This window comes from Catharus ustulatus, chromosome 2 (genome assembly GCF_009819885.2).
Source record: "Catharus ustulatus isolate bCatUst1 chromosome 2, bCatUst1.pri.v2, whole genome shotgun sequence".
Lineage (NCBI taxonomy): Eukaryota > Metazoa > Chordata > Aves > Passeriformes > Turdidae > Catharus > Catharus ustulatus.
Genome location: NC_046222.1, coordinates 23,226,113 through 23,241,433, shown reverse-complemented (window position 1 = coordinate 23,241,433; position 15,321 = coordinate 23,226,113). Strand labels below are relative to the sequence as shown.

Here is a 15,321-nt window from a genome sequence, read left to right as displayed (position 1 = left end):
ATCTCCTCCATGCTTAGGCACTACTACAGGTGGGAACAGTAAGAGTTAGACTTTTAAGATATCAAATACAGGAGACAGGTCACTGGTCCCATTATGAGCTCTTATATACTGCTGACTCACAGAAAAGTGTGAGACAACCCAGACCATCTTTTTCTATTCCTTCTATCTCAACTTATTAACTTATAAATGGTTGTATGGAAGACTTATTTGAAGTCCAGTTCCAAAAGCATGTCAGATGATGAAAGTGGAATTTTATTTTTCATTGATTCTACTGACATTTTGCTAGGGCAAATTTTTCCAAGGCCTTTGTGGTATGCTGGTCCAACCAACTTACAAATGGAGACATTGTTAAGTTCCAGAAGGATTCTGAACATAATTAAATTAGTATTTGCAGTGCTGCAAGAACCTCAAATGCATGCTGTGTAGCTCAGTAAAGTATTGTGCAATATTTAAGCTGTGCTCTTACCTACTTCCTCCTGTCAGTGCAGGATGAGAACATCGAAAAAGGGGGCTAAAGTGTCTGTCAGAACCTGAAAAGGTCTCCAGAGGGGACATGTGTGACACAGTTTCTTTCACCCAAGAATCTGGGCTTTACCGCTCAGTTTGTGAAATTCCAGTGCTTCCCAAGGTCTGTAAAACTGATCAATCAGGCCTGTGATTGCAGCTGTCACTCCTGAGCAGCACAGTCCCAAGGGATAATGTTGTACCATATCTCTCTCCTCTCTCCCTCCTCCCCACTTCAGGTGGGTTGTCACCAGAGTGTAGGCATAGTTTTGGCTGGGAAGATCCTGAACACAAGACTCAGTAACTCTAGGGCTTAATCACTTTTTCTAGACCCTGGCACTGAGCTATGGGAAATGCACATGTGGCTTTGAGCCATTTTGTTTCCTCCTTTGCTCCTTTACTGTATTCAACCCTATTGAAAAGGGGGGAGGGGGAGGCGAGTGTGCAGTGCCTGCTGCAAAAACCCCTTTGTGGACCCTGCTATTTTAGTACTATAAAGATCCTCAGCCAAAGGGAACATGTTGAATAGATATGCTAGGGAAAAAGCCACAAGTTTTTGGATACACCACTTACAAGGGCTAGTATATCACAGCCACATTTAAATATTCATCCAGATCTTGTCTTAATCTTCCTGCTGGAGTACAACTGTTATTTATTTCATTTTTTTTCACTGCCCAGGCTTTCCATTTTAAAGTTGTTATTAAAAAAGGGCTTCAGAAATTATTATTTCATATCTTGGTTATAAGGTCTTCTAGGGTTTTTTTTCCATTCTTCAGTCAGAAAGCATGTCAGTAGCCTCAAAGCATAGCATATTGTAATGTGTTTTCCCTGGGCACATAGTTTAGATGACTCTGCAACTGGTGCATCTGTGGCAGAACTGTACTCTACATCCAGAAACTCCTGGAGCCCACCCTGTGGGGGCTTTACTCATAGGCCCCCTGGCAGAGAAGCTGAGGGAAAAGGGACTCCTAGGATGGCTGGCAGGTGGAGTGCACAGAGCTGCTTCCAATTCTTTCTACTCTGATGAAGGTGTGATATGGAAATAGGGTTTTCATCCTGAGAAGGACTTACGGGTTTCCAAAATAAGAACCTTCTTCCCTCAGGAACCCATGCAAAGCCAGACAGAAAGCACTGGGAAGCTTGCACAGTTGATCTACCACCAGAACATCTAACACCAGTGTTTCCTCTTCTCTTAGTAAGGGCCAGTACACACTGAACGGCTTTGTCACACACTAAAGAGGAAAAAACTGAAAATCTCCAGGGTCCTCGAGACCCTCCCTTTACAGGGCAACATGGCTGATTTTTTTCATCCACCCTGCAGGAGTGGTTTTTACCAGTCTTTGGACATTTGCCCCAAAAAATGACTATCTGGGTTCCTGTGGTAGTTTATTCCTTCGGTGAACTGAAGAATTCCTCCCGGCATTTCAGCTGGCCCCTGCATCTTGTCCATGCTGACGTTAGTTTGTTTCTGCTTTCTTAGTAACACTCCTTCTTATATCAATAGCTCTCAGTTGTCATACCAGCTTCTTTGTCAGATCACTCCTCCTAGCCCGCCTAAACCCTAACCAGAAATCTTACTTGATTACTGATTTTACATTTGTTCTACTGAGAAATTACTAAAATGTCTCCCCAGCTTTAATGAATAATGAAACACTACACTTACAAAAGTAGTAATTAGCAATATAGCTCAAAATAAATCAATGTGTGGATCAGACTCCCAAAGGCAGGAGGAAAAGCTGCAGCCATAAAAATAGGTGGAGCTAAAAATAGCTAAGCACTTGGGGATAAAGAAAGGGGAAAAAATGCTTAAAGGAACTTATGAATGGCCATGTCCTATAGATACTTAGCAATCCACACAGGATGGATTGTTAACACTGTCCTGAGCCTGACTGCTCCATTTCCTCTCAGTTCCCATCAAATACTATTCAGCACATTTAGGAGTTTTCTGAGGATGTCAAGCAGCTGGAGCAGCCAAGAAAAGTAAGAGGAAATATAAGAATGTCAAACCCTCATCAGTGGTTGTCCAAGAGTTTCCATCAGGAGTCCTAGCATTTTTCCTTCCAGATGAAGGAAGAGGTGACCACTCTAAGAAAATCAAAATGCATAAGGATTTATAACCCTGACAACCATTGTTATTTCTACATCTGTGGGATGGATCTCCCTTGTGGTTTTGGAAAGGAAGCAATGAAACAAGCAATGGGAGACAAAACAATGGGAGTGTGTTGGAAGGGCATAGAGAGCACACTGGTACACAGCAGCCAGCTTGTTTTCCCCTAGTACCACCTAAAATAGCGTTATTTTTTTAGTAAAAAGTCATGCTTTTTCTTCTTCAGGAAGTCACTGGACAAGGTTGGTTCTTGCCAGATCAATTTATTGACCCATTAATAATAAAAATACCAAATTGTTCATAAGATACATCTTTGGAGTCAAGCAAATCATAGGTCTTCTCAAACAATCCAGATTATGTTGTGCAAATGTCTACATTATGAGGCCAGGTCACGTCACTTATTGTACTATACTTTTCATATTAACCAGTCATTCTGTCAGGAAAATAGAAACAATGCAAAAATCATGCAAATTCCATCATAGTGAATTATTATCTCTCTAAAATTTTAGCCCAGGAGTGTGGTGGTTTCTTTTCTTTTTTTTTTCTTTCCTTATTTTTTTTTTTTTTTTTTCTTTTTTGGTAATTCTTCCTTTCCCTTCCAAGTCAGGGAGAGGAAATCATATTGTACAACTATCACCAACTACATGTCACAAACACACACACTATGTATAAACATAGTAGAGTAAGAGAGCAAATTGCAATGAATACATTGCCTGAAGTCAGTCTGCATAATGAATTCACTAAATCCTACAGAGATTACATCAGAAATTAACCACAGATAGATAATACTTCCAGATTAAATTCAACAAGACTCATTTGAACTTTTCCAGAAATAATGATTTATGAACGTACAAACACTTTCTGTACTCTCTCAAATCAGCCACTAAGTTTTCAGAATCTGCCTGATCCTTAGAATACCTGAGGATACTCATGTAAAATTGCACCTGCTGAAGCTTTCAGGTGACTAACATTTTGATTTCAGTGCAAAGCAGAGAAAAAAGTTTCTACATGTAATTTCCTTTGGTTGCAGACACAATTATTTTGAAGCCTGAAGAAAAATATAACACATTTCCCCAAGACACCTGCTTTACAGATTGTACTCTTACAGAACTTTACCACTAATTTATTAACATTTTAGTATACATTCCTATGTGTTAGCTCTAGTAGTTGCCTATAAACTTGACTCAAAGAGAATTAAAGGGCCGGGTTTTAAGGAATGAATGGTGGGATCTTAACAAATGCCTCATTCCCTTAATCCTATTGAAACCAGCGTGAATTAGGCACCAATGCTCTCTGAAAAACCTGCTAGGCTCCTGCCTATATAAATCTTATTTGTTAGGGCAGTTCTGTAAATTACCTAATATCACCCTGCCATTGTTTGGAAAAAGGCTTGTAAATATCTGCTGAAAGATTGCAAAGTAAAACAAAGTAGCTTAAAGAAGACTTAAAGTGTTAGTAGGAAATCTGGATATTTGGAGCTTAGGAAACTCAGGGGTATAAAGGGATTACACTGAAATCTTGGTCCTAGTTTTTGCAGTTGGAAGTTAAAAGTTAAAATGCAGGAGGGAGAAGTTTGGCAAAGGAGAACAGAGGATCCCAGGGCTAGGGCAGCTACACCTACACCCCTGCCCCACCTTTGCTGCGAATTCCTCTGTTATCCTGGCCTGTGCTTTTCATGGGGTCATTCCAAGTGACAAGTTCTGCATCTCTCAGTAGCTGACTTCAGACACCTTGAGACTGATTTGGAGCAGTACCAAGCTGCAGCTGACAGTAATGGAAGATGTTTTCAGATATGTGCAACTAAAAACAAAAACTATGAATAAAGGTCAGGCCCTCTGTTCCTGAAATTCAGGACATAAAACTAGGGCATCCTGCTGACCAAATTCTTTGTGCCTCAGCTGTCCACCTGCAAAAATGGAATAAAAATACTCAGTTATCTGACATAGGTCTTGCAAAGAGTTACTAAGTGATATTAGATGTGTGCTCAGAATCACAAGACAGTCCAGGAGAGAATTACTATTTCTGATTTAAGAGCAAGGTTTGAATACTATTAAGCAAAGTTGTGGGGATCACACACTGACATTATGAGAATTTGAAATAGTGAATAACTGCTCATTAAGTGAGCACCGTCCATTCTGTGACCTGCATGCAGTCAGAATCCCTGAAAAGAAAAATGTGTTCCTATTATTAGAAGCATACTGAAATGCATTCACAAGAGGAGACCATACTGAGGTTGCACAACTACATTCCTAGTAGTGGCTTATTTCTTTTATATTTGCCTTAACATCTTTAATAACTTTCTTCTAATGCAGTTTCTCAATGGTCATTATTACACAAATATTAGCTTATACTGCAGCTGAAGTCTAAATCTATTTCCTATCCCAATAATGTGGTATAATTCAACTTTTACCCAGATTTAACTCTCTAAAATGTAATTAATTACATAATGGGAGTTCAAAACTCTTGGCTTCATCATCATCTTACAAAAAAACCCCAGAAACCCAAAACAATTTTCAGTGTTCCAGAGGTGTCAAGCCCTTATCCAGTACCCTTAGGCAAGGTATGGGATTTTTCAACAAGCAGCTCCCAGGCAGAAACAAGCAATGGCTCCCCAAGGTGCCAGCATCCAGTGTGGGATGGGATGAGGCTGGGTGCCCAGCTGAGTCCCAGAGCTTGTAGGAAGCTGGTGGCCTCAGAAGTCCCTGGGAGCTTCCTCCCACATGGAGATACAGATTAAAAAAGCACTGGAATCATCAGCAGTGTTGCTAGTAGTAATACAACATATCTCCATAACCCCAAGCTGCACCAGGTTCAGGTTTAACACAAGGAGGAATTTCTTCACAGAAAGGGATGTCATGCATTGGAATGGGCTCTCCAGAGAGGTGGTGGAGTCGCCACCCCTGGAGGTGTTCAGGAAGTGGCTGGATGTGGCACTCAGTGCCATGGTGTAGTTGGCATGGTGCTGATTGGACAAAGGTTGGATTCCATGATCTTAAAGGTCTTTTCCAACCTAAAAGATTCTGTGATTCTGTGATTCCATTGTGGGAGTTTTACATCAATCACTCAGTATCTGCCTCCAGGTCCAAAGCCACAAGTTGTCCATCCTTGAATTAGGTGAGGCAAGATAATCAGTGGAAAACGAAGGGCTTTTCTTAGCAAAAAATAAATTAATAGAAAGTAGATCTTATCGGGCAATTTAATGAATGCACAATTACTGCATCAGGGAAAAGCCCCCTAAAGATTTTATCATTTAATATGTACAAAAAAGCTATTGAACAGAGAATTACTTTTTCGAAGTATCAGCTATATCCTTGCCTAGTTTTTGTCAGCTCCATAGCTACCCTAGAACATCAGAGCTGGAACAGCAGGGTTGCTGCAGGGCAGGGCAGAAGCACAGGGAATTGATAGAAGTGGAGCAAAGCAATGGCAGAAATCCTGTTTAGTGCTTTCTATGCTCTGTATTACTGAGCACTATTTCACTGCCACTGGCAGTAAAATGACCTCCTGTTTACACCACAGTACTTCCAGCTTATGGTTTTAAAAAAAAAAAACCTATACCTATCTCCAATTCTGATTAACTTCTCCAGGCATTTCTGTGCTGCTCAGTTTTCACAAATTGATTTCCAATCAGTAGAACTGCTTTGTATGGTACCCCTCAGAAGTACTCAGCATTCTCTGCTTTCTGCTGCACCTGAGAGCAACAAGAGTTTAAAGGCAAGTATCTAAGAGAAGTTGAAAAATTACGGGTTGGGGATATCAGCATCGATGATACCATAGTGCGTGAAACTGAGAGAAAATTAATCCTATGTGAAAGATGGAACTAGGTGGGTATAACGAGGCAGAGCAACAAGAAGCACATTTTTTCCTCTGCAGGGACAGCTCAAAACCATGGAAGAGAAGCAAACAAGCCCTGCCAGTGCGGTCACTTATTGTACCTTGTGAGATGGGAAGGCTGACCTTAGCTTGGTAAAGCCCTTTCAGTTCCAGGGCAGATGCTTACAAGTTACAGTATTATTTGCTGTGGTCAGTGCTTGTCCTTCTAGAGGGATGAGAAGCCAGTGAAGTCCCATGACCACAGATGCTGCTGTTGTAGTCCAGTGCCTTTTCTGTCATGCCTTCCATTTCTGTTCAGTAGCAGTGCACACTTCCACAAGGGTTGTGGCAGCAAGGTTAGCCTAAAATATCATCTGCTTTGGGAATAGTAGGAACTATAAAATCACCCCTATCTCACAAAAGTTAATACAAGATCTACATTTCCACTCCCTTCCTGGCAAACATGCATCAAGTTTGGCCCAGAGAGACAGTCACATTTTCACTTGGCAACAAGGTCTCTTTCTTCCCTACACTGACAGCCTCTACACTTCCATTCTTAAATGGCAGAGGGACAGTGTTCTTCCTCCAGCCCTGCAAACAAAACCTTCTCTTTGACCACCTACACTGCCCCATGAAATATCTCTTCTGATCACTCTGTCTTGACTGTCAGCTCTGCACCAGTGCTTTGTGCACCCCTTGGAAAAGTAACTTTCTTCTGAAGATAATTCATGGACACAGGCTTAGGAGGCAGCACAACAGTTCAGCAGCAGCCAGCATATGTATCCATGCCAGAAAAAACTCCCCATCAGTGCCTGACCACAAAATTGTGTCCCATCTGATACACCAGAGATTTGAAATGGCAGTACAAATATTTCTGGTCGCCACAACAGCAACAGTATATTCAGAGTATGGAGAAGGCTCTCATCAATGAAAGTGTGTGACAGCGTACTACCAAGGTCCTTGACTCTTCACAGGCTCCCTGCAAAGTGCAATTTGAAGGCTCTGATCTCTTTCTTAAGCCCATCCTGGTGTGGAGTTTATGATCCAGACCCTGTTGCAAGCACAACCTCCCCACTTGGAGATCCTCCAGGGCAAAAACCAAGATCCTGAACTTCATGAGCTCAGCACAAGCTCAGAATACAGGACTTACGACAGCACAGACCTGCTTGCTTCCACTACTTCAGTTCTTCCTTATTTGGTCCTCCCACAGAGTCCCATAGGCAGATACATGTCCCACCCCACAGGCACAAATTAAAAACCACTGGCAAATATAGCAAACAAATTATTTTCATTACTCAGTTTATTCCAGGTGAGAAGGGAGAGGAAGAAGAGAGAAACAAACCTATCCTTTTCCTGTCTTTCCTAGATTAAATCATTCACAAGGAATAGCAATGCTAACTTAAAAGTTTGTGATTGTATAGAGAGAAAACAGGCACAATTACTGCAGCAGATTATTCCACTCTTTTCTGTGCCTCAGTTTCCTCACATACAAATGGAGTAATAACAAGAGTGTTCCAGGATTTATTTGTTGAGGATTTAACCTCCAATATCAATGAAAAGTGTAGTACTGTTTTCAGTGGTAACACCTTTGGCCCATTTTTTCACAATTATTTTGCAGCCCATTCACAAGCACAAGTCAAAAGTAATGTGGTTCATGTATTACATAAAAAGACTGTCTTACAAGCGTCTTTCTGGGCACATGTTAAAGGTGGAAACAGAAAATGTAAAATGGAGACTACCTCTGAAACCTCACTTTGACTTCCTCCTGCACATGCCTTTTAATAGTCTTTAGCGTATCATTTTTTTTCCTTGAAAGTGTCCCCATCTTAGCTAACTACAAAGGACAGAGCTCACAGAGTGGGTGGCAAATTCAATATTTTCCTGTTATACTAATTTCAAGCATAGCAAAGTGCCTTATTTGCCACAAACCATTCAAACCCATCACTGAATGCAAAATACTGATTTCCTCATGGTCTTTTTCTGTGGTGCTATTTTGCCATAATATTTCATTGCTTCACGAGCCTTAATGGATATTCTCCCTGGAAGATAGGAGAGGTTGTTATCTCAATTTTACAGACACTAAAATCAAGTAAAAGAGGCAAAGGTCAAAATGGCCAGAGCAACTACTGATTTTGGGTTCCCAATGTGTGATGCCTTGGATTAGTACTTCCCCAGCTCTGTGTGTGTTGACAGCAAACCTCCATACAATACCAGCTGTGTACTTGTGCAAGTCAGACCCCAGGTGTCTCTAACTGAGAATCCAGAAAAAGAGAACACACCAATTAGTGGCCACCCATGGAAAACCTCATTTACGTGGCCTTTCATATCACATAGGAACTTGTGACAAAAGGCAGGAAAAAGCCTAATTCTTCAGGGCAGTATTCAATTGCCAAAATATGAGACCATTCTTCTGTTTTTGAACAGCCCCCTGCCCAACTCAATGCATAACCTTCATCACTGGCAGTAAATGAAACAGGAGACCCATAGAAATCAGCTTAGTTTATGGCAAAACTCATTCACTCCCTAAGTAGATTCTATTCTGTGCACTGAATGAGACAGGGATCCTATTGAAAAAAAAAAGGTACCAGTGTTTGATCTTATAATTAAGAACCACGTTTTTATGTCTATTCATGAGAGAAGACAAATTAAAGATGGATAGGCAATCCTTTTAATTAATTTTCTGTATACTAAATGTTTGACTTTGAAAACTAAATGTATGCTTAATAAAGGTGTTTAATCTTTTAAATGGAAACTAAAAAGGGAGAAAATAAGAAATTTCATTTGAAATCATAACATTCTCCTCCTTTGTATTATAAAGGTGCAATTGTTACCTATTAAATGGTTGCAAAATTCTTTGCACTTTCAAAGCTTTATTCCTCTAATCTCAACAGAAAAATAAATTTAAAAACCACAATGTCTATTTGAAGAAGACTCCTACCAAGAAAATTCTTGTCCAAAAAGGGAAAGCTCATCAAAGTTTGATGGAGATGAAAAGATTGTCTTTGACTATTACAATTTATCTCATCTCCCAGAAGTTAGGTAATCCTGCCTATGGGCAGGGTGTCTTGTTCCCGCTCTTGTGTTGTGAAAAGACTCAGGAATAAACAAAAGATATATTCCTAAGGATTTAGCATGACATATTGGAAGATACCACATATCAGATTTAGTTCTTCTATATTCCCACCCAGCAATAGCTCCTCTGCTGCATAAGAATACATCCAGAGAAGGTGAATTATATCTCAATATGTTTTATTCTGTATCCCCAGCAACCACTAGGACACATCATTATGGCAGCAGAGGGGATTAAGCACTGAAGGCAACTTCTAGTAGGAGTGCAGCAATCCAGTTGGGAATTTCTGAGTGACTGCCAAACAAATATTTTGAGACAATTCGTGTCAGGCAGGTAGAAGAAGGTGCCAATTGATAAATCTCTTGTAATAATTCTCCTGTGAAGAGGATGAAAAGGGCACCTCGGTGTGGAGTTCCAGCAAATGTTTGTGTTCAGGAGATGGATGTTGGAGCTTAGGAGGCTAGGAAGCTAAGAGGAAGGTGAGATGTCTAGCCTTAAGTCCATTAGAAAATATGGATAGAACTGAGTAGCTCAGTACTGTAATACAGCAAGTGAATGCCTTTTGAACCTGCCTATAACAAATGCTGAAGACAGAGTGACATCTAAACAGTCTGGGTTTAGGCATCTTGCTCAGGTTATTGGGGAGGTATCTTCTGGTTTGGATCAAAGCCCTGAACCACTGCACTGAAAGGATCCATTCCAGTTCTTCTCTGACAGCATGCAGTAAATAGGTATTTATTCAGTATCTCAGTGGACACACTAGCTTCCTTAAATTATGGAAAATGGTGGTTCAACTCTCTACTGTACCTGAAAGATCTCATGTCTTATCTCCCTCCTACAAAAGACTGCAGAGCAAGCTGCTCCTAGCTTTTCCTGTTTAAGTTCCTTGGCTTTTTCCATGGAAAAATTAAATAATCATCAGGCTAGAGACAGGGAGCATACAGAAGTAAATATCACTTTATATCCTACTGGTTAAACACAGTCCTGCAAGAAGACAGACTGGATCCAGTTTCTGCTTCAGTGAATATTTGATAATAATAATATGAAATAGTGTTGAAAGAGCACAAGAGACCATTTAGTCCATCCTCTGGTCCTGAGGTACTTCCTCTGGTCCTGAGTTACTTCCTGCAGCCTTTCAGTGATTGAAGCTTCCATAGTTTATGCAGGATATCACAGTGCATCACAACCTTTTTGGACACTCCATTAAAGACCATTGCTCCTAGTTTTATACATCATGGGCAGGAGGAACAGATTATTACTATTTTCTTTCATTTGCCAGACTGGCATCTGGACCACTCTTGGCCTTATTCCTTTTAGGTCAAAGAATCCTAATTATTTCAGTCTTTTCTCCTTTGACCTCAAGCAATTCTCACTATCCCAGTCTACATCCTCTCACTCACCACACTTCCTCAGAGCCCAGTACAGAACTAAGGCAGGACATTTCAGCTGAGTCCTACATGTATACATCACGGCTGAAGGCTTATGAGATGTTTCTGACAGGCTATGCTCCCACTTGCACAGCCTGGTGAGATGGTGCTCCCCTTCTTGGCAACAGAATGACATTATAGTCTAACATTGAACTTGTGGTCCTCTAGAGACCCTGTCTCGCTTCCTGAAGGACAGTCTGTGGTCTCCCATGCAGAACTGGCTGCAATTTATTAATTATTCCTATGGAGAGTACTTCACATTCACTCTGATGCTGTTCAAACCAGGTCCCTGGCTAGACAAGCTTTTCATGAATTACAGTGGTTTCCCCCAGCTCACCACAGCTGGTTTATGCTATCTGCAGATTTTATAAAATACTTCCTCTAGACAGTTATCTAGTTTAAAATTATAAAGTACAATGTATTTAATGAAAATATGAAGCACTAACAGGCCACAGCACAAGCTTGTGGCAACCTGCTCAACAGTCTTCCGTCTCAACAGGAAATCAGTGAGAATTGTTCATTGAGTAAAATTATCTACACCAGTTCTGCATCCCTGCTGTAATGCCTTCCTTTGGAACATGTTTCTTTGCTTCATTTATGATAAAAGACAGTGAGATAATGTCAAAATCCTTACAAATGACATGGTATGACAACTACTTCCTCTGTATCCACAAGGCTTGTTACAGAAGAAAGCTTAAGTTTGACATGATCTGTTCTTGACAGATCTGTGCTGGCTCCTAATAATCTCTTTTATTTGATTATTTCCACTGTTTTTTTTTTTTTCTCCAGGAATGAAGTTAAACTGGGTAGTCTGCAATTTCTTATCTTCTGCTTGTTTTCAGCCTTCTGACACCTCATCCAGCCCTCATGAATCCTCAGAGCATTCAAAGCTTATGGTTCAGAGATTGCTTCCCTTACCTTTGTAAATAAGCTAAGATGACTTGAAAGAACCATCTTACATCAGTACATCCTGATTTGTTCTGCCCGTTTCCTAGATCCTGATCTTCCTTTTTTGTGGCTCCTGCTACCTCTTTTAGCCATCAACTTGCAGCAGATCACATTACTGAAGATATGCAAAATGGGCATAAAATGCTTTGGCTTTATTGACAATGCTTGATGTAAAGCTTCAACCACGGCTCTCCCCTCCTCCATGGGCACCTCAAACACAGACAGTCAGCATGATATTATTTCACTATCTTGCTTGGGCTCAATTATTATTTTGTCTGTGTATTGAGCTAATTACAGCTTATAAAAGGATAATCTAGGCATGCCAGTAAACAGCCTGTGAATGTTATGGGGACTCTGCAGTTGTAAGTGTAATTGTCTGAGGGTTTTAGGCACCTCTACACTTAGAAAGCAAGGAAACTCTAAAGTTCTGCAGGCTATGACAGACACCTCTAAGAACGTACCTCAGTTTGGCACGATCCCTTACTTCTCAGTTCAGAACAACGGTAAAATACCGTGAGACATTTCAGACTCCTCTTGACAGTCACATTGATTAAAAAGTACAGTAATTTCTCGATTATAAGCTGCATCATTTCGACTAAAATTTTGCTCCCAACCCAGAAATGTGGCTTACACTCAGGAGTGGCTAATATGTGAAAAAAGTTCTGAAATTTCCAACCCCGGAAGTGCAGGGAAGGTGCCGAGCCGAACACCGGCCAGTAAAACCCAGGATTGTGCAATTGTTACAAATTGGTTACAGTAACTTCACAAATACAAGCCACACGGACTATAAGCCGCATCTCTGGGTGTTGGCAAACATTTCGTTCTTTGTCCATAAATAAGCCGCACCTAAGTATAAGCCGCTCTGTCATTCGCAGCGAGGACCCGCCTGCAATAAAGTTGCCAAATAGTAACAGAACCGTGGCATGACAGGGGGTTTACTGGCTCAGCTAAGGCTGTGCAGGCTTGGCCTGCTCGGGGCTGCAGACGGGGCCAGGTGGCCCAGTTCGGTGGGGTCGCTCGGTGGGGCCGCTCGGGGCTAGTTGCCACCTCTGGGCTCACTTGCCCCGGCTCGGTGCTGCCCTGAGGTGGCAGGCGGGGACGGAGCACCCCTGCTCCCGCCGCAGCGGACAGGGACAGAGCATCCCCCGCTCCCGCCATGGTGGGCAGGGATGGAGCACCCCCTGCTCCCACCACGGCGGGGGAGGGCGGGGGTGGAGCCTGCCTGCTCCTGCCACGGCAGGCGGGGGCAGGAGCCCCCCGCTTACCCCATGGGCCACGGGGATGGCAGCACGGAGCCCCCGCCTCCTCCCCGAGCCGTGGGGATGTCAGCACAGAGCCCCCCACCTCTCCCCTGCCTGAAGGAGGGAACTCCTCTGTCTCCCTCCCTCCCCCGCGCTGCTGGCGCTGAGCTGGCTCCACTTGCCGCACAACACAGTAACCAATTTGTAACAATTGCGAAATCCTGGGTTTTACTGGCAGGTGCTCAGCTCGGCACAGTGGCTGGCACTTCTGGGGTTGTAAATGTCAGAAAATTATTCACATATTAGCCTCTCCTGAGTATAAGCTGCATTTCCGGTGTGGGAGAAAAATTTTAGTCAAAATGGTGCAGTTTGTATTCATGAAATTACTGTACTCTGTTGCGCGGCAGGTGGAGGCAGGCTCCATGTCAGCAGAGCGGGGGGGGAGGTGGGGGCTCCATGCCGCTGGCCCTGCGGCAGGGGAAGGCGGGCGCTCCGTGTCTCCCCCTTCTGCTGCCACTGTGGGTGCAAGCGTGCTCCGTGCCTCCCTCCTGCTCCTGCTGCGGGTGCAAGCGGGCTCTGTGCCTCCCTCCCGCCAGCACCATGGGGCAGTGCCAGCCAGGGCGAGCAATCCCGCGATCGTTACTAATTCATTACTTTGTTGCATGCGGGTCCTCTCTGCAAACGAAAATGTGGCTTATATTCCGGTGCGGCTTATGTATGGACAAAGACTTAAATGTTGCCGGTACCTGGACATGCGGTTTATAATCAGGTGCAGCTTGTAATCATGAAATTACTGTAGTTAAATTCTACAAGATTCTACACTGTCTTATGGCATCTCTTCCTGATTTGTGGAATTATACCACTCAAAGCAAGAAAACAATGAATATAGGTAAGAATTAACTGAACTTTACAAGAAAATTTGCTAAGAGTTCCTATAAAAGAATTTTCTTTAAAAGAAGTTTTCCTAAGAGACCCTGAGGCATTGGGGTAATTTTTCGGTCATTTGTCTTCATTTTTTTTGGTTGGTTGGTTGGGCTTTTTTGTTGTTGTTTTTGTTGTTGTTTTCTTGTTTGTTTGTTTGTTGGGTTTTTTTCGTCTTCTACAGAATCTTGTACACTGGCATCATAATGGAGGGTTCTTTTAGCTGCATATCCACTTTTACCATATAAGAGTGAGCTTCAAGTATTGTTGCACATATTAACTTTACTAACTATCCTTTGGAAGTTATCCAACTTCTGTTTACTTCACAGAGATTTCAGCTGGCTTCAGTCCTTCAATTATTTTTGGGGGAAGATCTTTTTTTCCTTGCTCCATTTGTCCTTTCCTTAGGGTTTTATCTCTTCTAGCTGGTATTCTGAGTGGAATTTAGGATGCAAGGGAAAGCCCATTTGCCAGTGCTCTGCTTTAGGCAGGACTGGTTGAATCCCTATCATGATTTTGACTACAATTTTAACAGTCAACATTAAACATCAATTTTCTGTTGCAGTTATCAGTCCTCAGAACTCTATGGAGGACTTGAAATTCTCTTGGGTTTTCCATGGGAATCATAAAGAGCAGAAAGGCTTAAACCCACAGTATTTCATCTTTGATCAGGTAAAATCTCCATTCTGATAGAATCATTTCAGCTCATGAAATCCAGGTTGTTGAAAGCTGCCAGTCTGACTTCTCCAACATAACAAGTGAAGAATTAAAATGTTAGCACTAGATAAAGTTCACAGTTCTAAGGAGCAAAGCGAAGTGTCCCTGCTGGGGGTAAGCTTTTGGTCCAGCTTACTGGACCAAACTTCTAAAAGCCCCTTCTCAGTTCCCTATCATTCCCTATCATTACCTGCTGGGGGTAAACTTTTGGTCCAGCTTACTGGACCAAACTTCTAAAAGCTCCTTCTCAGTTCCCTATCATTCCAGTACTGGCTCCCAGCTTCACCACTTTTCTCAGGCACAGCTGAGCACATGATGACCTCCTTGCATTTGCTCAATGGGTGATTTCCACCAGTGGATTTTACTCTTGTGTGAAACCAAATGGCTGCAATTTTACTGTCAGCAAATATGCAACTGACACCTGTTTCTTTATGACTACCCTTCCAAACCTAAATTACTTTTTGTTAAATTATTTACAAATCCACCCTGAATGCCTCACTCCTAAAGCTGTGGGCAGATAGAAGGTGGAATGATACAAGGAGAACAATGGTCAGCTTAAAACCATTGTGGTTT

The 15,321-nt window shown here is 42.1% G+C and overlaps 1 protein-coding gene across 1 annotated transcript in view; it reads right to left on the bottom strand.

The window, feature by feature from the left end:
- Window positions 1-15,321, bottom strand: part of GAP43 (growth associated protein 43) — a 62,519-nt gene that overhangs the window by 39,268 nt on the left and 7,930 nt on the right. The window lies entirely within an intron of this gene.